Source organism: Saccopteryx bilineata, chromosome 5 (assembly GCF_036850765.1).
Source record: "Saccopteryx bilineata isolate mSacBil1 chromosome 5, mSacBil1_pri_phased_curated, whole genome shotgun sequence".
Taxonomy (NCBI): Eukaryota; Metazoa; Chordata; class Mammalia; order Chiroptera; family Emballonuridae; genus Saccopteryx; species Saccopteryx bilineata.
Window position 1 is genome coordinate 75,765,157 of NC_089494.1, and position 23,982 is coordinate 75,789,138.

General features: G+C 38.5%; 1 pseudogene; it reads left to right on the top strand.

Annotated features, from left to right (window-relative positions):
* Positions 1-12,306, top strand: part of LOC136306500 (urotensin-2 receptor-like) — an 82,785-nt pseudogene extending 70,479 nt beyond the window's left edge.
* The last annotated feature ends 11,676 nt before the right edge of the window (positions 12,307-23,982 follow it).

The following is a 23,982-nucleotide window of genomic DNA, read 5'->3' on the forward strand; positions in this document are numbered from 1 at the left end:
GTGCAGGCTGCTCCACACTGCCCCCTCCTGGATGGTGCACTCTTTCTCCAACTCTCTACTCTCTTGTTCAAGTAGGTACAGATCAGCACATTTACAGCACACGCAAACATCATATCCGAGCTCAAAAATGTTTATGAGTAAATTGACTTAGGGTTGTTGAGGGCCCCTCTTTGTTCCCTGGATGAAAAAAAAAGAAAAGCCACAATGGCTCCCACCAGACTAATGACTCAGCGCCAGTACTTGTCCTTTCTTTCACTTTGTCTTCTGGGTCTTTATCCAGCTGCAAAGGAGGAGAGAGGAGGGGAGAACAGGTTGGTGCTGAGGTGATGATTAGGAATAGCCGAGCCTGCTTACCTCGTCTATGCTTTAAGGTGGTGCAGAGTCTATCCCTAATTGTTTCCGACTGTCCTAGGTATTGGATGCCTCCTTGTCCCCAGCTGTGAGTCTTTGTCAACAGAAGTCCAACTCAATATCCTGTTACAAGGAAAAATGCCTCTGAACTGAGAAACCCAGATATCAAGGAAGCAAAATGCTTCTTAAATTCAGAAAATGTTTCCTAAAGTTGAAAACCGATCCCTGAAGGACAGGAGTGAAACAGAACTGGAGCCTGAGTTCTCTTTCTAGATGTTAGAATAGTGCCCCCCCCCATTATGCTCAGTAGAGGGAGATTCATTTCTTAATAAGCGCATGTGCCACGTGTTTCCATTTTAGGGCTCAGGTCTGTGCTCACACACACAACCTCTTCCCTTTTATAAAACTGGTCCCAAAAAAGTTGAATCAGTTTTAGAATCCACTGCCTCAAAGATTCAGCATCCACTACCACCCCCCACTGTCTACCAACACTCCCACTTCTGCCTCACTCGGTCTACCAGTCCCATTGCCCTCTCTAACCTGCCCTAGTCAGAGACTCCTGGCTCACCCTCAAAAGATGTCGCTAACTTTAAATTACAAGGGGCCCTGGCCGTCTTGCTCAGTGGTAGAGCATCGGCCTGGCATGTGGATGTCCTGGGTTTGATTCCCGGTCAGGGCACACAGGAGAAGTGACCATCTGCTTCTCCACCTTTCTATCCTTCCCTTCTCTCTCTTCCTCTCTCTTTTTCTGTCTACTCATGGCTCAATTGGTTTTAGCACATTGACCCCAGGTGCTGAGGATGGCTCATGGAGCCTCTACCTCAGGCACTAAAAATACATCGTTTGCAAGCATGGCCCCAGAAGGCAGAGCATTGGTCCCAGATGGGGTTGCCAGGTGGGTCCCCATCAGGGCACATGCAGAAGCCTGTCTCTCTATCTCCCCTTCTCTCACTTGCAAAAGAAGAATAAATAAATAAATAAATAAATAAATAAATAAATAAAATCACAGAGAATAATATTGGGACCTGTTTTTCTCATATTCTTGAAATATTGCCAATGGTCATCTGGTGCATAACACATATGATCTAAGTGAAGCACAGTCTTCTTAAACAAAACAGTCTTCCTTTGGTCACCTCCCACTTCACAACTCAGAAACACAGGTAGTTTATTTGGAAAATAGCACTTTTTGGTTATGTTTTGTATAGTATTATCTTACTATTTAACTATAAAATCTTTTTCTAGTCAAAAACAAGTCTTTTGTAACTCTCCCTAGTTCTCTTTAGATGAAGCAATAAGTTCCTAAATTATATCTGAATTTACCCAATGGTAACAATTTCATACAAAACAATAGTCATCACCATAACCAATTATAATTTTATGATGTGTCCCATTAGCTATGTAGGGACCACAGAACTAAAGTAAATTTAAAACACCCACCCCCAGTTCCAATGAAATGAAGGACATGAAATCTGTGATTAGAGATCCTCGACTAGAAATTGCTACAGAAAACCAAGTATTGCTGTAAAGCTTAACAGTGTGCCTTGCCAATGAAATGGTGGTGATGGGGTCAGCTTTTGTTTTCCAGGGTTGAATAGAACAGAATTTGAGAAATGTGGACGTTTATATGGAGAAAAGTCTTAGAAACATTGTCTCAAATAAAATGGAAAAAGGAAACAAGTAAGCTATTCAGTACTGTTTGGATGATATCCTGAGCCCAATTCAGCTTCGCAAAGACCATTACCACAGATGACTAGCACACATCATTAGAGGCTAACTTGAAACAGCACAACCCCATCGAACATATGTGCTGTCGGCATGGGAGGTCTGAGTGCCACAGCTAGAGCATGCAGCAAAAAATGTGCAAAAAGCAGTGCACTTCTCAAAGATTTTACTGAATATTAACATCCATTAAGAACTTTCTTTGTGTTGCACACAGCTCATAACCTTTATCTAATTCTCCCCCCTCTCACTCTGTAATTGTATTTTAAACAATTGAGATAACTAAATAATCATCAGGTTACACATTTAAAAATAAGCCTAAACATAGTTCTTTAGTAAGATGAATTATAAGTATTTATGAGCTAGTGAGGCTTTCCCACAAGAACCTGCAAATTAGAGAAATAAGTTGGTCTTCTATAGCAAAGATGCAAAGTCACCTTCAAAGACAAACGGAAGTCAGGCCTGAAAGACTTGGCTGCTATGTGATTAATTATATGATAAGCTTTATTAAATATGTCAATCAAAGGGGAACTGGCCAATAAAATCCATATAAATAAAGAAGCCTCAGAAAGCTACATCTTGGCACCCCTGATGCAAGCACTTATATAATATATCGGGGAATCTGTTTGGGCCAAAACAAAATCTACTAAAAAACTATTAAATTAATCTAACTCTGTCCTAATTAATGCTCAAAAAAAGAATATAACTTTATCTCATCTCCCATGAAGGTATACCTACAAGGAGAAGATAAACAAGTCACATAGCGTTGAGTGTTCTAGTTCTAATGACAGTCATATTGCTTATTGTAAGTCAATAATTTGATACCTGTATTTGGATTAAGATTTGGCTTTACAGGTACCATGACTACAAGTATCAGGAGCTAATCAGGCTGACTGGTTTTTCAGTACCTGTTCAAGTTAAACTTCTACACACAAATTAACCAACATATTTCATGAGTTTGTTAGTGTGAGTCACCCATGGCATATGAATTAAATTTAATGACAAAATTAAGTTTCTAAATCTACTGAGCTGAGGGCTTGATCCCAAGTTTATGAATGCAATTTGTGAATACTTTGAGTAATAGCTTGCCATCATCCCCACATAACAGAGATTAACCACACTATCATCCATATGAATGACTTACTGGAACATCAACAGACTTTTATAATTTTTTAGTGGTTTTTATTTTTAACCATAGAAAAAGATAACCTTTAGAAATTCAGACTTGGACACATTAAATACATGTAAGTCACTTTTAAACATAAATTAAATAAATAAAAAATCAATAAAAGGGCCACTTCCTAAAACACAGTTCATAAATGGCAATCCCATATATTTAAAGCTTTGAAGTATAGGTGAGATGTTTCAAATAGGCACCTATGGTACTATTTCTCCATCACCGCCCTTGGCAGACATCACCACACTCTCCCCTTAACCTGGATACAACTTCAGAGCCATCCTTAACATGCTCTTCTAAGCAGCCAGTCAATTAAAATTGACATGAGATGAAACCTACTTGCTATCTCTGGTACTGATTTTAGGTTGTTTGGGATTGACATTTCATATTATTTCCATATATCAAAAGTGTCATTTTGAATCAAATTTACATGAGCCTAGTATATTATGATGAAATTTCAGAGCAAAAAAATAATAATTCAGAAACATGGATAAAGAATTTTAAAAATGTTTTTCTATTCACATTAGTCTTGAGGTTAAATTTAAAAGAAAAAAATTAATTTATCTTAAATTATTTGTTTCCTAATATTAAGGCTCACCTTCTCAGCTTTGTTCAACCTTTGTAAGATTCGTTTCATTGTTTTGCATCCTGTTCGATCTTCTATATCATGAAGAAGTTCACACCAATGATACAGTGTGTCCACTTTGGAGATTAAAGGCAGATGGGCAGGCTGACAGAAAGCTTGGAACCAAACAAAAGAGAGTGAGAAAAGCTTAGTCAACAGCCATGATTAGTAATCATGCTTTATTAATTTCATCTTAATTGCCCATATAAAACATATATGATCTTACTATATGGTAAGGACAGAGTGATATGTTTACAGCAGTCTTAAAACATGGGAAAATTTTGCATATGTAAAAGGACTATTCCTTTGTCCTCATCTACTAAAAACCTAACAATAGGAATTAAATTTAGGTTGAAGCTGACTGATGAAGGACTAAAACCAAATACAAAGTTTTTCTCATTTACAAAATTGCAAATCAGAAGGGAAAACAAAGCCTTCGGTAAGTGTGCCAAAGAAAAGCATGTTCTTTCTGATTGGGATAAAGGCTAAGAAGATGGGTGAGAATAGCTTGGTAAAGTCATAGAGAATATTCAGACCTGGTGAGGCACAGAAAGAGCCTCGGACAAGCTAAAAAGAAGGGTGAATATATTCTAACTAATGTCAGTAACTATATAAATTGCATTGGAAATTTTAGTTCAAGACAATAAAAAATAAGAATTAGGAAGGAAGAGAAAATTTTTTATCAGATGACATAGTAATATAACTGGAAAACCCAAGAAAATCAATGAAAAAAAAACTATAATAAGATAATTTAGTATGTAACAGGATAGAAAATTAACCCATGGGTCAATAATATTCATATACAAATTAGTGGGTAATAGAAAACGTATAAACTAAAAATGTGCAAACCTACATGTGGGAAGCTATAGAACTCATTAAATACATAAAAAAAGATGAACAACAGAAACATATATCATGCTCTTCAGATGATCAATTCTTCAAAAGTTAAATTTAACACAATAACAACAAAAAAAACACCAAAAGCTCTTGGATCTAGATATATTCCTTCTAATGTTTATATGTAAAGAAGAGTAATGAAAGTGGGAGTGGCTAGTCCAATCAGATTTTAAAAACACTACAAATCCTCTATAATTTACAGACATAAATAGCCCAGTGAAACAGATTATGACTTCTAGAAATAGAAACATGTACATGTCAAATCTTAATATATCATTAAAGTGACATCTCAAATCATTGGGAAAAAGAACAGTTGAATAAATGATGCTGGAAAATTTTTTTTTTTTGGAAAAATTTGATAACCATTTGGAAAAGATAAAATTGAATCAGGACAGAATAAACTCCAAATGCCTCTGAAGTCTAAATATAAAAATTAAAACCATATAAATGGAAATTAAGTAGAAGATATTATGGTTGAATACCTTTATAATCTTGGAATGGGAAAGCCATTCTAACAATTATTTCAAATCCAGAATCCATAAATAAAATAAAAATTTGACAAGTTTGACTTTAAAATTTAAAAAAATAAGTTTGCATGGCAAAAATTATGTATTTATATATGTGTGAATATATATAATATACACAAAGAAGGCCTAGAACAAACAGAAAAGTGAAAAAATAACAGTTTACACACACACACAAAGTAATACTCCTAGCCCGTAAACTAATTAAACTATTCTCTACTTATCTCATAAGAGAAATGCAAAATAAACTACACTGAGATCCATTTTTACCTATCAGACTGGCAAAAATCCAAAAGCTTAACAACACATTCCATCACATCAAGAGTGTATAGAAACAGGTTGGATTGCAAAATGATGTGATTTCTATTGAGAACAAGTATATAATACCACAAAAATTACAGATGTGTCTTCTCTTTAGCCCAGTTATCTCACTTCTGGCAATCTTTCCTAAAGATACACTTCAAGAAATACAAACAACATATCCACAAGGTTATCCAATGTAGCATTAGTTGTCATATCAAACAACTGAAGATCATTCAAATATCCTTTAAAAATAACAGGTTAACAACTATGGTACATCCACAAAATGGATAGCTACCATTCAGCCATAGAAAAAAATGAGGGAAATCTTTGTACTACCATGGAGTGATCTTCAGGATATATTATGTGAAAAAAGCAAGACACAAAGCATGTCACCCTTTCTATAAAAAAGGAGACACAAGAATGTGTACATGTATGTGTTTATTTGCCTAATTTACAAAGAACCCTGGAAGAATATGTGATGAGGTACCAAAGAACTGTAAAACTTAGTATTGGCAATGCCAATTTAAAGAGGAAAAGTCAGGCTTCTTGCCCCTAGAGAATGGAGGGAGAAGGATGTGGGAGCTTCCTGGCTTACAAGGACAACTGGGTCATTTAGTTTAACTATAGTTCTCTGAAGGAATAAAGGTTATCTAAAGAACTTCCTTTCCCTTTCAATAAGAGACAATATTTACATATCCTACACTGATTTTAACTCTTCCACCCTTACTGGAATTCTGAGAGTAACATATACCTCTAGACAAAGGAATGGGAGGTAGACACTGAAAGATTTGTGAATGTCTTTGATATGTTAAATGACATCACTATTGTGTTACCTTGTAAGTTTTAATATATAGGAATGTTTTTATAGACCCTATAGATGAATGTTGTAAACTTATTGTGTCATGCTCCCTTCTCCTTTTCCCCCAACCTGTATGTGATCAAGTCTATATAACTAGTTTCAGGGCTATTTTGAACTCACATGATTTGGGTTAGCTATACCCCGTGTAAGTCATACGCAGCCGGCTTATTAATAAATCTCCTCCTAAAAATTCTTCTGTATCCTGCCTTAGTGTCTCTACGTAAACCCTCGGAATTAAGGTATGCTACTTTATAACATTTGGGGGCTCGTCCAGGATGTTGGTGTTCCGCGTCACCAGGTAGAGACACCCAGACCAGCCAGCCTCTCCAGAGCGTTGCCTGACCTCACTGGATCTCGAAGAGGGGTGCCCCCTGAGACATTTCAGGGCTCCCATTTTCCTGTGGGGTTTGTACAACTCCTTGACAGACACCCCCCAGCCCCCAAATTTGATGATTTGGCAGAAAAATCAAGGAGTGTAAAATTCTGACCTCCAGAGGTAAGTGAGGCAAATCTTTTGCTTTCCTGAATTCTAGCTTTTCTGTTTGTGACTAGTCAATTTGGAATTATTGCGTGAGAACTGGATGCAATCTAACTCATGTAATGGGCTCTCTAAGACCAAGACATTGTGGAGAGTTTGAGTCCTGCCTCGGTCTTTTCTGGGACACATTTATTTGTGCTCTCAGGAAAAGACATTAGTGGGGACATCTGTTTGTGCTCTAGAAAGACATTAGTGGGAACTGAGTTCATCAGTCCTGCCTTGGACTTCCAGGGACACTTTTGTGCTGTCTGTTCATGTCAAGATCTCATTCTTTGCTTTTATTGTTTCTGTCTAAAACCCCTGAGTGATTGGTGTGTGAGTGGGGATATCTGGTACCTGAGCCTAAGCTCCCGTGAGGGACACGGCCAGGTGAGCACCTGAGAGACCCCTGCCAGGGAACCTCTTCCTCTGTTGAACTGTGTGCCTAAAAGTCAAGTGTAAATGTAAATAGTAAATTGTCTGTTTTGTAAGTTCTCTTTGTTTGTCAGGAAAAACTCTGGTGTAATTTCATTTGGAAATTTCTGGCTTAAAACCAGAGGGCAAAAGTGAAGAAAAATTCATAAACTTCATATGGTTTAGTGGCTGTCCTCCGGAGCCCGCAAATTATGAAACTAGCAAAATTCATAGAAGTATTAAAAATTCTTCAATAATGAATTGTCTGTACTGTAGATTCTCTTTGTCTGAAAAATTTCTCATGACATTTCGTGGTATGGGCCTCTTTCCTGGGACCCACTAAATCTCTTTTCTTGGATCCAAGACCTCTGGTTTCAGGGCACTCTGTCTGACTTCTCCCCTGAAGAAATTGTCCTCTTCTGCCGACTCCTGCCTCTGCTCTTGTGTGATAATTCACATGTCTATAGTCAAACATTCTTTATTCTGAGTGCTAGTTATTATCTGTCTTATCTTTCTTGCCTTTTTATTGATGTGCTGATCCTTGCATTCTCCTGGACAGTTTCAATTTTGTAGATCAGTGCCCCAGACATTAAATATGGGAGGAGAGGGACGCACTCTAGGAAATGTTTCTTCAGCCTCTGGAGGTGAAGGGCTGGCAAGTGAGCAGTTTGGGTTAGAGATGAGTGCGAGGCCAGGCTGGGATGTGCTGTGTGCGGAGCAGCAGGGGAAGGGTGCTAGAGTAAGGTGGTGGGGACGACTAAGGGTGAGGTGACTAGAGGAAGTAGAGAGTAGAAACTAGTTTCAGATATTCAGATATCCACTTACCGACCAAAAGAAGTTTTACCCATTTGGAAAGTAGGGGGTAGGAATAGTATTAAAAAATTAGAACTTTTCTTTAGAAGATTCTTAAAGTAAGAACCAAAGCCCACTAGAATGTATGCTTAAGAATTTCAAAATTAGATTTTCCAGTAATTGTAATGTAAAAATTGTCTAAAGATACTTTGAAAATTCTCTGTAAATTAAAATGGCCAACTTTTAGAGCAGACTACTATCACTGGGCACCTTCTCGCAAGTGGGTGGCATAGCCAGGATGCAGCTGAGGGCAGCAGTGGGGGTGGGAAAAGTAGGGGCAGCCAGGCTGCAGCTGAGGGCAGCAGTGGGGGTGGGAAAAGTAGGGGCAGCCAGGCTGCAGCTGGCTGCACAAAAAGCAGCAGAGAAAAAAATAAAGTGACAGGCTTCTCTTACAGCTCTGGGCACCTGCCCCTCTCCCTGGAATCCCAGGCACCCAGACTGATTCCCTTATATTGACTTAATAGTGTAAAGCACTTGGGGTAAAAAAGAGGGTTAGCATCTCTTTGCCAGCTGGGTAGTTACGAAATAGTGAGTGTATTTTTACCATTCCTTATTTTTCTCAGTAAATCAGTGGTTCATTGGGATAGTGGTTTACAATCCTCTTATTGTAAATTGTATGAAATTTGTACTAATGATAAAGCATATAGAATTGTATAATCTGCCATATACAAAGACTTCATTTTTGTAACAAGGATCCATTGTTGTGAAAAAAATATTTTCTATGTTAGAAATGTATATGTTATTTTAAGTTTTTTTGTTATTCTTTTTATTTGCTGTTTTATAGCCCTGTGATGTTGAAATCTTGGTTTAAATATTAGGAAATATATAAGAATTATTAATGTAATAATTATTAATGATATCTTTTTATATAGTATATAAATGTTCAGCTTATTATCATTTTTGAAGCAGTATTGTTCAATGTTAGGTCACCAAACCCAGAGTGACAAATGTTACTATTGATTGGCTTAACAGTAGAATTCTCAACATAATAGGTGGAAAGGAGAGAATAAAAAATAGATAACTAATTGTAGTAGTAGGAAACATTTAAGTTTTGAGCCCAGATTAAAAGAGTTAAAGGATGTGAATGGAAATCTGCTTCTCTTGCTTGAGCTTTTTAGACATTATCTGTTAAGGTGCATAAAATTACAGCATAAATAAGGTATTTTTTCTTGGAATGTAAAAGGAATTTGTGATTAAGTAGAATATAAGATTTATTTTATGAAATATTGGTCATTTCAGTTGGTGCTTTTAACTAGATCTTTAAAATTTGAGGCATAGATGTAATAGGAAATAGTTTAAATTCTTTTTTCCCAAGTGACCAATAGAGTTAGAAAACTCAAAATCCCCTTTCTCAGGAAGCCTCAAACCCTAATGGGACTGTTAGAATCTGTACTGCACATACACTGTCCCACTTAAGACAATCGAGACCACCTCAAGAAAATGTTTCTGGTTGCCTGGCTTAAGTGGGATTCTAACACCCAAGCAAGTGAGGAAATTTGGACACTTTTCACCAATTTCTGTTAGCCAGAATCAGAGAAGATACTAAGGTAGTCAACTTAGCCTTTACATAGCAATCAGCTCTAGAAATTAGAAAGGAAATGTATTATAAGTTTTAAAAAAGAGGTAGCATCATCAGCTGCTAAAAAAATAAATAAATAAAACTATTTTGGAAGGGACATTGCTCCTCCCTCACTCACATAACTCTGTTTGGCCCCTAAGATGGCTGGTCAGCCAAAGATGGGTAAGATTCCTGAAGGCAGGAACAATCTAAGACAGGCACAGCCGAAGAGGGGCCATCAGGAGAAAGCTTAAGAACTAACAAAGGTGAGGCTCAAACCCCCACCCCAACAATGCAAGAGCCTGCTCCCCTGAAATAGTGGCCTTCATCCACTATCTAGGCACCAAAAGAGGGGGACTCCCTAGAAACTCAAGCAGCTGAGGAACCAAGCAGCTGATGATACTACCAATAAAGTAGCCCTAAATCCAGTGGGGTTTTTAGGAAATTTTAGTGACTTTACTAGAACCCTTGTTGCAAAAGGTTTATTTGCAACCAATTAGAAAAAGATTTTGCCAGCAGGAAAGGGATAATTAAGAATAAGAAAAAATTAGAAAAGCCAGACTTAGAATCTACTGCAGAAAGCATAATGTCCGAGTGTTTAGTCTGTGCCCAAATAAATACTAAGCAAAATAAATAAATTATAAAGAGAAACAGGGAGAGAGTTAAACATTAGAAATAGATTTTACTAAAGTAATTGACAATTAGGTAGAAGCTTTTCCTACTAGAAATAAGACCGCAATAACAATTGTTAAGAAATTGCTATATGAAACTCTTTCCAGATTTAGCTTGCCCATCCTAATGATGGGCCTGCATTTGTATCAAGATCTCACAGCTAGTGGAAAAGGCACTCAATATTAATTGGAAATTACATTGTGCCTACAGGCCCCAAAGTTCAGGGCAGGTAGAATGCATGAATCGAATCATAAAAGACACTTTAACCAAATTTGTTTTTAAAAACCAGTGAAAAGTGGCCCTCCTTAGGGTGATGTGTACCCCCTCTCGCCCCTCCAGGGCCGGCAGCACTGTCTTCCCTTCCATCCGGTGTGGGCTCCTCCTGGTGCACCCCTCAGTGCCCCCTTTCCTGGCACCTGCTCCCTGAGTTATTAATATCCGGTGCGGGGCCTTGGTGCATTCCTAACCAGCAGCTGGGCGGGCAGCAGCAACGACTAGGACCCAGTCATACAGAGCTCAGCCCTCTTTTGTTTGCTCAGTACAGAGCAAGGCAAAGCTTTTGCAGCAGTGCGGTTGCGGGAGCTCAAGCTGCTGCGTGGTGACCGACAGATGTGCTTGTCACCCACAGAGGCCCCTATCGCAGCACACCCCAGCCTCCAGCCCAGTGTGAGGCAGCAGAGATAACCCTGAGCCCAGCGCCTGCAAGCAGAATCCCCTGTGCTAGCTATGACAGGCAGCCCTGTGCCCAAACCATCCAGCCGCCCCAACACATCCCTCAACAGCTCGTGGGCCAGTCTGACGGAACCCAGCTCCCTGGAGGACCTGATGACCACAGGTGCCATTGGAGCAGCGCTCTTGGTCATGGGCGTGGTGAGTGTGGCGGGCAACGTGTACATGCTGGTAGTCGTGTGCCGCTTCCTGCGCACCTCGGCCTCCATGTACGTCTATGTTGTCAACCTGGCGCTGGCCGACCTGCTCTAGCTGCTCAGCATGCTTTTCATTGTGACCACCTACATCACCAGGGAGTGGCACTTTGGAGATGTGGGTTGCCATGTCCTCTTTAGTCTGGACTTCCTGACCATGCATGCCAGCATCTTCACCCTGACTGTCATGAGCAGTGAGTGCTATGCCACAGTACTGAGGCCGCTGGACTCCGCACAGCACTCCAAGGGCTACTGCAAGATCCTGGCACTTGGCAAGTGGCTGCTGCCACTGCTGCTGGTGCTGCCTATGATGCTGGCTCTCCAGCTGGTCCACAGGGAACACAAGAGCCTCTGCCTGCTAGCCTGGGGCCAGAGCATCTACTGTGACTACCTGACACTGCTCTTTGAGACCAGCATTGTGGGGCCTGGCGTGGTCATCAGGCTGCTCTATGTGCACCTGGCCTGGGCCTACTGACTGTCACAGCAGGCCTCCTTCCCACAGACGCGGCGGCGGACCAACCCCAGAGTGCTGCACCTCATCCTGGGCATTGTGCTGCTCTTCTGGGCATGCTTCATGCCCCTCTGGGTATAACAGCTACTGGCCCAGTAGCTTAGCGCCTAGCCGCTCACATCCCATGGCTCACGCATCGTCAACTACCTGACCACTTGCCTCACCTACGGCAACAGCTGCATCAACCCCTCTCTCTACACACTGCTCACCAAGAACTGCCATGACTTCCACCAGCGCTCACCCCCCCCAGCAGGAGTGCCAGTGGGCCCGTGGGCACCCAAAATTTGTGGCAGTGCCCCACCCTCTCCCAGCATGCCTTTGGCAGCTTGCTGTCCTCCAGCAGCCAGCAGGTCACTGAGCGCATCAGCCTGTCCCAGGAGGACCCTGAGGGGGTCTGTCCCTGAGTGTCCCAGCCTCAAGTGCTTACAGGGTCTGCAGATTACTCAGCAGGCTATTCAAAAGACTGTCCGAGAGGCACTTCCGACATTGCCAGGAGATCCGGCACATTCTTTCCAGTCTGGGGACTCAGACTGGGTAAAGAAGTACATCACCCAAGAACTGACTCCCTCCTGGACGGGTCCACACACCATGATCCTGACCACTCCCACTGCTGTCAAGGTAGAAGGCATGCCCGCCTGGGTCCACCACAGCCGGTTGAAGCCTGCAGTCCCAGCAGAAACACCCTTGTGGACAGAGGAGACTGACTCCGTCAACCCTTGTAAGTTGACCCTAAGAAGAATGGCATGCCCTGCTCCAGCCACAAACCAGAAGCTGGTTGGTCTACGCATGGCTAATGCATGAAGAAACTCACTGAGGACCTCCTTTTAAGTAGACTTTGAGGAAGGAGGGAAACTGAGGTAAAAGGAAAGCCAGAACAAGTTGTCTGAAGGTTTGATGATGTACTTCTATGAGTCATACAGAAGGGAGGTATAAGTCCCTTTGCTAGAAGGCAAGCCACAAGGTAAATAGAAAATATATATGTGCTTATACTTAACCTGTTATTCCTAGCTACTTAGAGGGAGGATATCTCCAAAAGGAAGTATACTTTAAACTAAAAATTACTTATTGCCAGCTTGGTTGTCACTAAAGGTTAAGATTTTTAAAATAGGAGTTCTGACTAAAAAAGAATTGAATGGTTTTGATAATAAAAGTTTTTAAATATAGAAATACTTTTGAAAGAAAAAGGAAGAAAGTTTATAAAAATCAAGGGTTTATATAAGTTGCAGAAGGTTTGTGCAGGTTGGAAGAAATTAACCAGTAACATTTGTTTCTTCAGTAGACTGTATTCCTATTAATGAAAACATCAAGTCTACCTGCTAAATATCTGTTGCATGTTATAGGCTGATATTCCTACTCAACAGCCTCATGCACCTCATTAAAAAGAGTCAAGGATTTGACTCAGGATATAAAACCGATGGGGAATGTAATAAGGTACCAAAGAACTGTAAAACTTAGTATTGGCAACGCCATTTTAAAGAGAAAAAGTCAGGCTTCTTGCCCCCTCCTTTCCTTAGAGAATGGAGGGAGAAGGATGTGGGAGCTTCCTGGCTTACAAGGATGACTGGGTTAGTTAGTTTAACTATACTTCTCTGAGGAATAAAGGTTATCTGAACAACTTCCTTTTCTTTTCAATAAGAGACAATATTTACATATCCTACACTGATTTTAACTCTTCCTCCCTTCCTGGAGTCCTGAGAGTAACATATACCTCTAGACAAAAGAATGGGAGGTAGACACTAAAAGATTTGTGAATGTCTTTAATATGTAAAGCGACATCACTATTGTGTTATCTTGTAAGTTTTAATATATAGGAATGTTTTTATAGACCCTATAGATGAATGTTGTAAGCTTATTGTGTCATGCTCCCTTCTTTTCCCCCAACCTGTATGTGACCAAGTCTATATAACTAGCTTCAGGACTATTTTGAACACACATGATTTGGGTTAGCTATACCCCGTGTAAGTCATATGCAGCCGGCTTATTAATAAATCTCCTCCTAAAAATTCTTCTGTATCCTGCCTTGATGTCTCTACATAAACCCGTGGAATTAAGGTATGCTACTTTATAACAAATAAAGCAGAAACTAACACAAAATATAAACAAATTTTGGCCCTGGCCGGTTGGCTCAGCGGTAGAGCGTCGGCCTGGCGTGCAGGGGACCCGGGTTCGATTCCCGGCCAGGGCACATAGGAGAAGCACCCATTTGCTTCTCCACCCCCCCTCCTTCCTCTCTGTCTCTCTCTTCCCCTCCCGCAGCCGAGGCTCCATTGGAGCAGAGATGGCCCGGGCGCTGGGGATGGCTCCTTGGCCTCTGCCCCAGGCTCTAGAGTGGCTCTGGTCGCGACAGAGCCACGCCCCGGAGGGGCAGAGCATCGCCCCCCTGGTGGGCAGAGCGTCGCCCCTGGTGGGCGTGCCGGGTGGATCCCAGCCGGGCGCGCATGCAGGAGTCTGTCTGACTGTCTCTCCCTGTTTCCAGCTTCAGAAAAATACAAATATATATATATATATATATCATAATGATATATATATATCACCTTGACATAATTAGAAATGAAGAGGCACCATGTAGTTTAAATTACTTTTTTTTGTTTTTTTTGTTTTTTTTGTTTTTTTATAGAAGCTGGAAACGGGGAGAGACAGTCAGACAGACTCCCACATGCGCCCGACTGAGATCCACCCGGCACGCCCACCAGGGGCGAAGCTCTGCCCACCAGGGGGCGATGCTCTGCCCCTCCGGGGCATCGCTCTGCCTGGACCAGAGCCACTCTAGCGCCTGGGGCAGAGGCCAAGGAGCCATGCCCAGCGCCCGGGCCATCTTTGCTCCAATGGAGCCTCAGCTGCGGGAGGGGAAGAGAGAGACAGAGAGGAAGGAGGGGGGAGGTGGAGAAGCAAATGGGCGCTTCTCCTATGTGCCCTGGCCGGGAATCGAAACCGGGTCCCCTGCACACCAGGCCGACGCTCTACCAATGAGCCAACTGGCCAGGGCCTAAACTACCTTTTTGAGAGATCCTTAGGAACAAATTTGGCTCATATTTTGTGGTAATGCATTATTCTCACCTATTTATGAATGAAAGAATTGGTACCATGTAAAAATTTGGTGGCTGCTTCTCTGAACTGTGGCTTACATTAAATCAATAGAATTTACATAGTTTTTACATAGTGTTTAGGTTAGTTTGAAGATTTTTGTAATGATGCTGGGTCTGTATATTATATGAAGAAAAAATCTTCTTTATCACATTATTATCTTGGCATTATGTTCACAAAATTTGTAAAATTATACATCTCTAAAATATGTCAAATGAAAAGATCCTTATTGAAACAGTAATAAAAGATCAATATACTATGTTACCTCCAACATAAAATTCATCCTAAGGTACTATATGAATGAATTCTAAGGTGTTATATAAAATTAAATAAAATCATTACCAAGGCTCACTTCAATGACCATTAAAAGATTTACGGGTAAATCAGGTGTGACCTCTCAGAGACCATTCTGTTTTAAATGTCTTGGGGAAAATGAATTAGAAAATGCACATTAATCTATTCAGATGGAGAAACAAAACAGGTCCCTCCACCCATGAAAGACCTATTAAAAGTAGCAATATCTCAGCTATTTAGCTAGTAAACTTCTTTCCATATCAAAGAAAAGTTAAAGGTAAGAATATTACTTTTCATTCTCATTAGTGAATATTCATACAGAAAAATGCAATATAGCATTTACTAAAAATATTTCATATTCTTTTATTTTTTTACTGTGGATTTGACAAAAAATACATACAAAATATATGAGCCCACACATTTTTTAAATGAAGCATTACCAATAGTACTAAAACTATCTGTGTTCCTCTCTGATCTTTTCTTCTGCCTCCCTCACAGTAATCTCTATCCTGAATGTCATCATTCTGTTGCTTTAAAACAAAATAGTTTCAACCCATGTATATGAATCCCTAAACCATGGATTCCTTAGATTTGTATTTTTTTAACTTTTATTTTAAAATTATATAATACTACATGATAATTTCTTCACTCAATATCCTGTTTTTAAGATCCATTTATATTACTATATTCATTCCAGCTCTGTGACTATTTCTTGATCCATTCTCCTGTCAAATAACAATTGGCTTCTTTTCAGTTTCTTGCTATTACAAACAATGTTACTATAAATATTCTGCTCATGTATTGTGGTGTACTTCTGCAAGAGTTTATCTAAAACCAGTATCTAGATGGAATAGGTGGGTTGTATGATATATATATGTGTTTAATTTTAAAGTTTATTCCAAAGGGAGTGTACCAATTTACACTCCCACCAGCTGTATATAAAAGTTCTTATTCCTCCACATACTTACTAACATTTTGAATTATCAAATTTAATCTTACTAAACTAGTTGGTATAAAAATATCTCATTGTAATTAATGCGATATTATGATAGGTAATATAATGATATATTATAATGACATTATCTAATGAGATTTGACATATTTTCCATACATTTCCTTGCCAGTCATAATTTCTCTGAAATGGTCACTATTTCTTCAAATATCGATAGTTTATCTTGTCTCATTAAATTATAAAAATTATTTGCATACTCTTGATACCAACACTATGCCAATTTTATATCTTGTGATATCTTTCCCCAGGATATGGTTTGTTTTTTTAGATTTTTTTTATTATCTTAACTTTATTATAATCAAATTTGTTAAATCTTCTATTTTATAGATGGTTTATTTTAATTATGTTTAAGAAATTCTTCCCTATACCAAAGTCCTAAAAAAAATCTTATATTTTATTCTAAAGTTTTAAGTTATACCTTTTAGATTTGTCTTTTATGCAGCTATCACTGATTATATATATGTGGTATGAATTAGAGACTCAATTTCATTTTTTCTTTGTATGGTTAATCTCTTATTTCAGGTCCATTAATTGGATAGACATGTTTTCCTAATGATCTGCAATGCTAATCCCACACAAATTAAGTAATAAACTAATTTAGAAAAATTGCAGGATACAAGGTCAACACTCCAAAATAATCTGTATTTAAGACACTAGCAATAAACAATCTAAAGAGAAAATTAAGAAATAATTTTGTTTACAATGGCAGCAAAAAAGAATAAAAATAAAATATTTAGGAACAAATTTAAGCAGACAGGTGTAAGACTTGTGCACTCAAACCTGGAGCACTGCTGAAAGAAATTAGAGAACACCTAAATAAATATGAAAAGACATCCTGCTTCCATGGATTGGAAGACTTACAATGTTTAAGATAGCAATTCACCCCCAAAATGAACTACAGTTTCAAAGTGACCCATATAAAAATCCAAAAACCATTTTGCAGAAATGGAAAAACTTAGCCTATAATTCATATGGAATTACAAATGTCTTCAAATAGTTGGAACAGTCTTGGAAAAGAAAAACAGAGTGGAGAGCTCAGGTTTTCTGATTGATTTCAAAGCTTACTATAAAATTACAGTAATCAAAATAGTGTGGTACAAACATAAAGCTAGACATACATTTATCCCCCAGTATCTGAGGGGAATTGGTTCCAGGACCCCCACGAATGCCAATATTTGAAGATGCTCAAATCCCCAGGTATAGTATTTGCATATAACCTACCACATCCCAACATACTTGAAATCATCTGTAGATTATTTATAATGTCTAATACAGAGTAAATAGTTGTTATACTGTATCATTTAGGGAATAATGACAAAACATCTGTACATGTTCAGACAGAAGCAATCATCAAAGTCCTAACTATGATACATAGTAATAGGAAGAAGGTAATTATTTTTTAATGTTTTCAATCCACAGTTTAGTGAAATCCATGGTTGCCAAACCCACAGATACAAAGGGCTGACTCTATATACATCAGTAGAATTGAACTGATATGTCCATACATAAATCCATGTCTATGGTCAACTAATTTATAACAAGAGTGCCAAGACCATTCAAAAAGAGAGAACAGTTTCTTCAAAAAATTATGCTGGAAAAATTGGATATCCACAAGGAAGTACAAACTGATAACAAATATCTTCAAAATTATTTCAAGTGATATATGGTAGTTATAATAACATAAGAAAATTTGCAATGTTTTAAACCTAACCTTTTGAAACTGATATGATGAAGAGAAAGCCTTTTTACAACATAACCCTTAGCTCTACTGGGAGAAACCAAATATTGGGCACGCAAGCTGCGGGCCAATGCCACATAACAGTTCTTTTATCTGCAACTCACTATACTTTTACAAGTTCAATCTGAGTCTTCACAAGCTACTTTATCCCAAGCCCATCTACAAAACATTTCATTGACAGATGTGGCTAGTGGTAGGTTTCCATTTTTAACAAAAGTTAGTTTCTTATCTTGAGGATTGAGTTTGTTTGAAAATCTTTCTGTATTTTTTTCTAATTATGTTGGTGCATCAACTAAAATTCTGTTTTCATAACAACTACTCTTCACAGACATCTATTTTTGTTTTACATGAAAGAAAAACTGTAATTTAGAAACACAATGGCACATTTTTTAAATATTCATTTTTAAATGGGCTAGCTTTAGACCAATAAGCTAGCTTGGGGGAAAGTGTTTACATTTTTGTTTCTTTTTAAAATTATACTAAAATTATTCAAAATCATTTTTTACTGTTAGGTTCAGAAAACTTGCATCTGTTGATGATACAGGTATCATGCCAATGATTAAGCTCTTGGATTAGCAGTGCTAATAATAATTTCCACACAGATGTTACCAAAAAATAACCCCTTCCTATTCTAGTTATGCTTATTTTTGTGTAACATCCAATATTTGGGCGGGTTTTTTTTTTTTCAAGTAAACAAATGACATCCACATTTTAAGTGAAAATAAGTTTCTGGCTCAACTCCTATAAGTTGAAATCTACCCTCTGTAGTTCTCTCTCTCTCTCTCTCTCTCTCTCTCTTTTTAAATCAGTGACTACATGGTTTATAAAGAAGTTTTGTGCCAGATTACTAAATCTCTCAGAATATCCCAGGGGGGAAAGAACAATACAAATTAAGTGTTAGCATGCATAAATTCATTCATTCCTCAAGATAAGATCTGTTGCACATCTACCCAGCTGTTTGCTGGGTAACAAGCAAGGCACTTATAGCCATGAACAAATAGAGTTACTGTTTTCAAGGTGGTTACCCAGTTGTCAGGATAATGTAAATATTACTATTCAAATAACTAAATAATTTTTGAAAAATTATGTCATGTCTCTTTTCAGGTGATTTTTTAAAATTTCAAACATTTTTAAGTTTACTTTGAAAAACCATTATTGAAACATGAAACATTAGGATTAAACTGAGCTACCAGTTTTTCAACATGAAAGCTTAATATTTGAGAATGCTGCCAAGACTCTTGGATTAAACATTATAACATTAATAATATTTATGTAAACCTGGGGAATTCTCAGCAAAACTATACTTCTTTGGGCCTTTACATTGCAGAGAATGTAGACGCACCAAGGTGACGCAGTTCACTGCAACAATACATAGAGAAGGAAGGAGACTGACTCGGGGCCACATGACCAGACAGACAACACGGAGATGTGTAAAAATAGCTCCTTGTTGTTCAGGATACAACAATAGTTTTAAAGCCCGAACTGCAGCTCTAGTAATCAACTATTGGCACTGAAAACACACTTATCTAATGAGCTCCTGTTTCAGGTAGGTATTGCCTTGTCTTATAGTCACTCCACCACTTTTGAAGTCATCCTTCAGTCTCCGTTTCTCATGTGCCACAACAAAACCACGAGTAAATCCTGATTGCTCTAGATTCAAAATATAGCCCGAATTCAACCACTTTTTCTGACCTCCACAGCCAATACCCTACCTTCAACCCACCATCATCTCTCTCCAGGACTCTGCTATCCGTTTTTAACCCATCATTCCACTTCCACTCTCTTCCTCAGTTATTCTCCACACAGCCTCCTAAGGTTTTGTTAAAGTGCATATCATTTTATGTCACCTTCCTGATCAAAATCCTCCAATGGTTTCCCATCATATTTAAAATAAAACAGTGCCTCACCATGGTTTGTAAGGCTTTATATAATTTGATCATTAGATATGCCCTAATTTCATTAGCTACTAATCTCATTACCTATCTCCCATTGTTCCAACAACAGTGACTTTCTTCTTGCTGTTTCTCAAACATGACAAGCATAGTTCTGCCTCAAAGCTTTTCTCAGCTTATAAACACTCTTCCCCCACGATGTCCTCATGGCTTTCTCCCTCATGTCACCTAGATCTCTATTCAACAACTTCTTAAGAGAAGCCTTCCTTGACCACTCACTCTAAAAGAAGAATTCTATTCCCTTCTCCGATTTATTTTTCTTTCAGGATTTATCACTACCTGAAATAATATTATATAATTATTCTTAGTTATTTCCAGTCTCCCCAAATAGAATGTAAACCCATGAAGACAAACTTTTGTGGCCCTGGATAGGTAAATCATTTGGTTAGTTATGCTAAGTTTGCAGGTTTGAGCCCCTGTCAGGGCACATACATGAATCAACCAATGAATGTATAAATAAGTGAAAAAACAAATTGATGTTCTTCTCTCTCTCTCTCTCTAATCATTAAATGAAAATTTTTTAAAAAGACAAACTTTTGCTCACTACTGCATATTTAGCACCTTAGGATATTGCCTGGCATATTATAGATCAGGGGCCGGGAAACTTTTTGGCTGTGAGAGCCATGAACGCCACATATTTTAAAATGTAATTCCGTGAGGGCCATACAACGACCCGTGTACATTATGCATTAGCCAATAAAAATTTGGTGTTGTCCTGGAGGACAGCTGTGATTGGCTCCAGCCACCCGCAACCATGAACATGAGCGGTAGGAAATGAATGAATTGTAATACATGTTTCATATTTTTAATGTTATTATTTTTTATTAAAGATTTGTCTGTGAGCCAGATGCAGCCATCAAAAGAGCCACATCTGGCTCGTGAGCCATAGGTTCCCAACCCCTGTTATATTCAATATTTGTTTATTGAACTAATTACTTCCTATGATTCAGTATCCCTTTGTCTGCCTTTCTCTTTACTGACTGCTTCCACTTGTCCAGAATTCAAAACTCCTGAGAGACACTCTCCTTGTCTGATTCAATCACCACTCAATAGCGAGTGTCTATTCAGGCCAGGTCACCCAAGAGCCAGCCAAATGTGTGTCTTGGTTTTAGCCATAATCCCTGATCCCTGGTCTCTTACGGCCAAAGTATCAAGTCACATGGCAAAAAAACATGAAGTCTTATATTCAAGGACTCCTCTGTTACCATTTTTCTCAAATTTCCTGTAAAATATAATAGGCACTTAGCTTCTTGTTCCCCTCTCTAATATAAAAATAACAAAGTAATTTTTTTCTTTTGTTATTTTCCTTCACTTCCTGTCTTCCCATTAAGGGTTGTAATTTTCATACCACCTAACAAATACAGCCTGACCTAGCAAATGCCTTTCTTTCTTCTCCCCACCAAAATCTCTCCTCCCTCTAACCAAATCCCTCACCTCACCCTCATTACTTCCCTTCAGTCTTGGGGAAGGAAATTTTCTAATGTATAAATCTATGTGCTGTGATGTATTGTAGATATTTTATTACCTTTCCCTGAAATTTTTTTTCTATTTAATAAGGAATCATATAGAAAGCAGTGCCTTCACTCAAAGCAAGAACCTGCCATAGGCAATTGCAGGCAATGTAGTGATGATCATGGGGATAATGACCAGGAGCAAAATGGCCTTCCTGAAACCCCTCAAAGGACTTCACTTGCATGACCCTTGCTAGCTTCTTTATGAAAAGACCCTTATTGCGTGCAATTCTGATTCTTTTTCACATTCATTTAGACAGTATTATTGAATGCTTGTTTTGTCAAGGCACCAGGCAGTGTTCTTGGGTCACAAATATGCTGCCCACAAGAAAGTGGGCTTTTATTTCAGTAGAAAGCTATCTTTCCTAATACTTTATTATTAGGCATTTCTGGGAATAAAAACCTTGCTGAAGCATGTTTTATGTCCAGCAATCAGTGCGGATCACTCAGACTTCTCTATTATGGAGCACTCATTTATAAGAAGTACAGGAGTGTTAAGAAATTTGTGTGGGAAATTTTCTCCAGTGCTGTGGTGTCACTGCTTATTTACTCAAGAAAACTGCATTTTCTTCTGCACTCCACCCAAGCTGATCAAGAATCTCTTTTACTTTTTGGAAGAACATAACTATATCAAGCAATATCTACTGAGAAAAAAAGGAGTCCCATGTTTGGTACATACTATTCATACATTTATACAGACTTAGTATGGGCACAAACACTTTACTTAGGATTCTATAAATCCCCTTCATCCATTCATTTTGTTAATATAATCAAAAGGTATTTTATTTCATAAATGAGTCAACCATTCCTAAACTTGATTAAAAGCTAATATCTGTTCTTTATAAAAATTATTTGAAAAATATTTATTTTCACCAACTTTAAAATAATGTTTCACTGATTTTAATGTGCCCTACTATATAGCGACAATACATTACATTACAATCTGCACTAAATGCTATCCTCCCACTCTTCCTTGTTATTTTTACACCTAATCCTCTTTGTAGTCCTTACACCTCCCACACTATGTATCCTAACTTCAAAACTGTCAAAAAGGAAATGATCATTTCATCTCATGTACCATCATTTTCAGCAAATTCCCTCATCCTGGCAATGTGACCTTTAGTTCCAGCCAGCTGACTACAGAAGACCTTTCTTCTCTTGCCATCAGTGGGAGGACATTGATAAACTGTATCTCTGTTCCTCCAAATAGATTATTGCTGGTTAGCTTTGACTCTTAGACATACTGAACACATATGTAACATTCTGATAACCTCGTGTTCAGAGTTTTTCATACTTTATGACATGACATTTTTATCTTCTCCTGCAATAATATTTTAAGACCAAATATCTAAGTTACTTCTCTCTCTTTTTTTTTTTTTACAGAGACAGAGTGAGAGTCAGAGAGAGGAATAGATAGGGACAGACAGACAGGAACGGAGAGAGATGAGAAGCATCAATTATCAGTTTTTTGTTACAGCACTTTAGTTGTTCATTGATTGCTTTCTCATATGTGCCTTGACCGTGGGGCTACAGCAGACTGAGTAACCCCTTGCTCAAGCCAGTGACCTTGGGTCCAAGCTGGTAAGCTTTGCTCAAACTAGATGAGCCCGCACTCAAGCTGGTGACCTCGGGGTCTTGAACCTGGGTCCTCCGCATCCCAGTCTGACGCTCTATTCACTGCGCCACCGCCTGGTCAGGCCTAAGCTACTTCTTAATTGAGAAACATTATGATAAGTAAGCCAAGGGTGCAGGTTCAAGTGATATAATAAATTAGCTGAAAAGAGGCAAAATTCTGCTTGACAGTCACAACTGTGGTTGTCCCCTCTTATCTGTGGTTCACTTTCCATGGTCCCATCTACCCACGGTCAACTGTGGTTCAGAAATATTAACTAGAAGATTGCAGAAATAAACAATTCATAAGTTTTACTTTTTTATACTTTTCTTGTTTTTAATTGAATTTATTGGGATGACATTGGCTAACAAAATTATATAGGTTTGAGTTGTAATTCTATACTACATCATCTGTATATTGTACTGTGTATTCATTGCCGCAAGAACAATTTGTATGTTTTCAATTGCACACCATTCTAAGTGGTGTGATGAAACATTTAACCATCCTAATCTGTCCCTCTCAAGGCATAAACCACCCCCTTGTCCAGTGTACACAAGCTGTATATGCTACCAGCCCAGTAGTCACTTAGTAGCTATCTTGGTTATCAGAAAGACTGTCACAGTATCACAATGCTGTGTTCAGGTAAGCCTCATTTTATTTGATAATGACCCCAAATTGCAAGAGTAGTAATGCTGGCAATTCAGATTTGCCAAAGAGAAGCTAAACTGTGTTTCCATTACAAGAAAATGTAAAAGTTCTTGACTTAATAAGGAAAGAAAAAAACAAAAATAAACCATATGCCGAGGTTGCTAAGATCTGTGGTAAAAACTAATGTTCTATCTGTCAAATGTCCTAATTTACAAATTAAACTTTATTA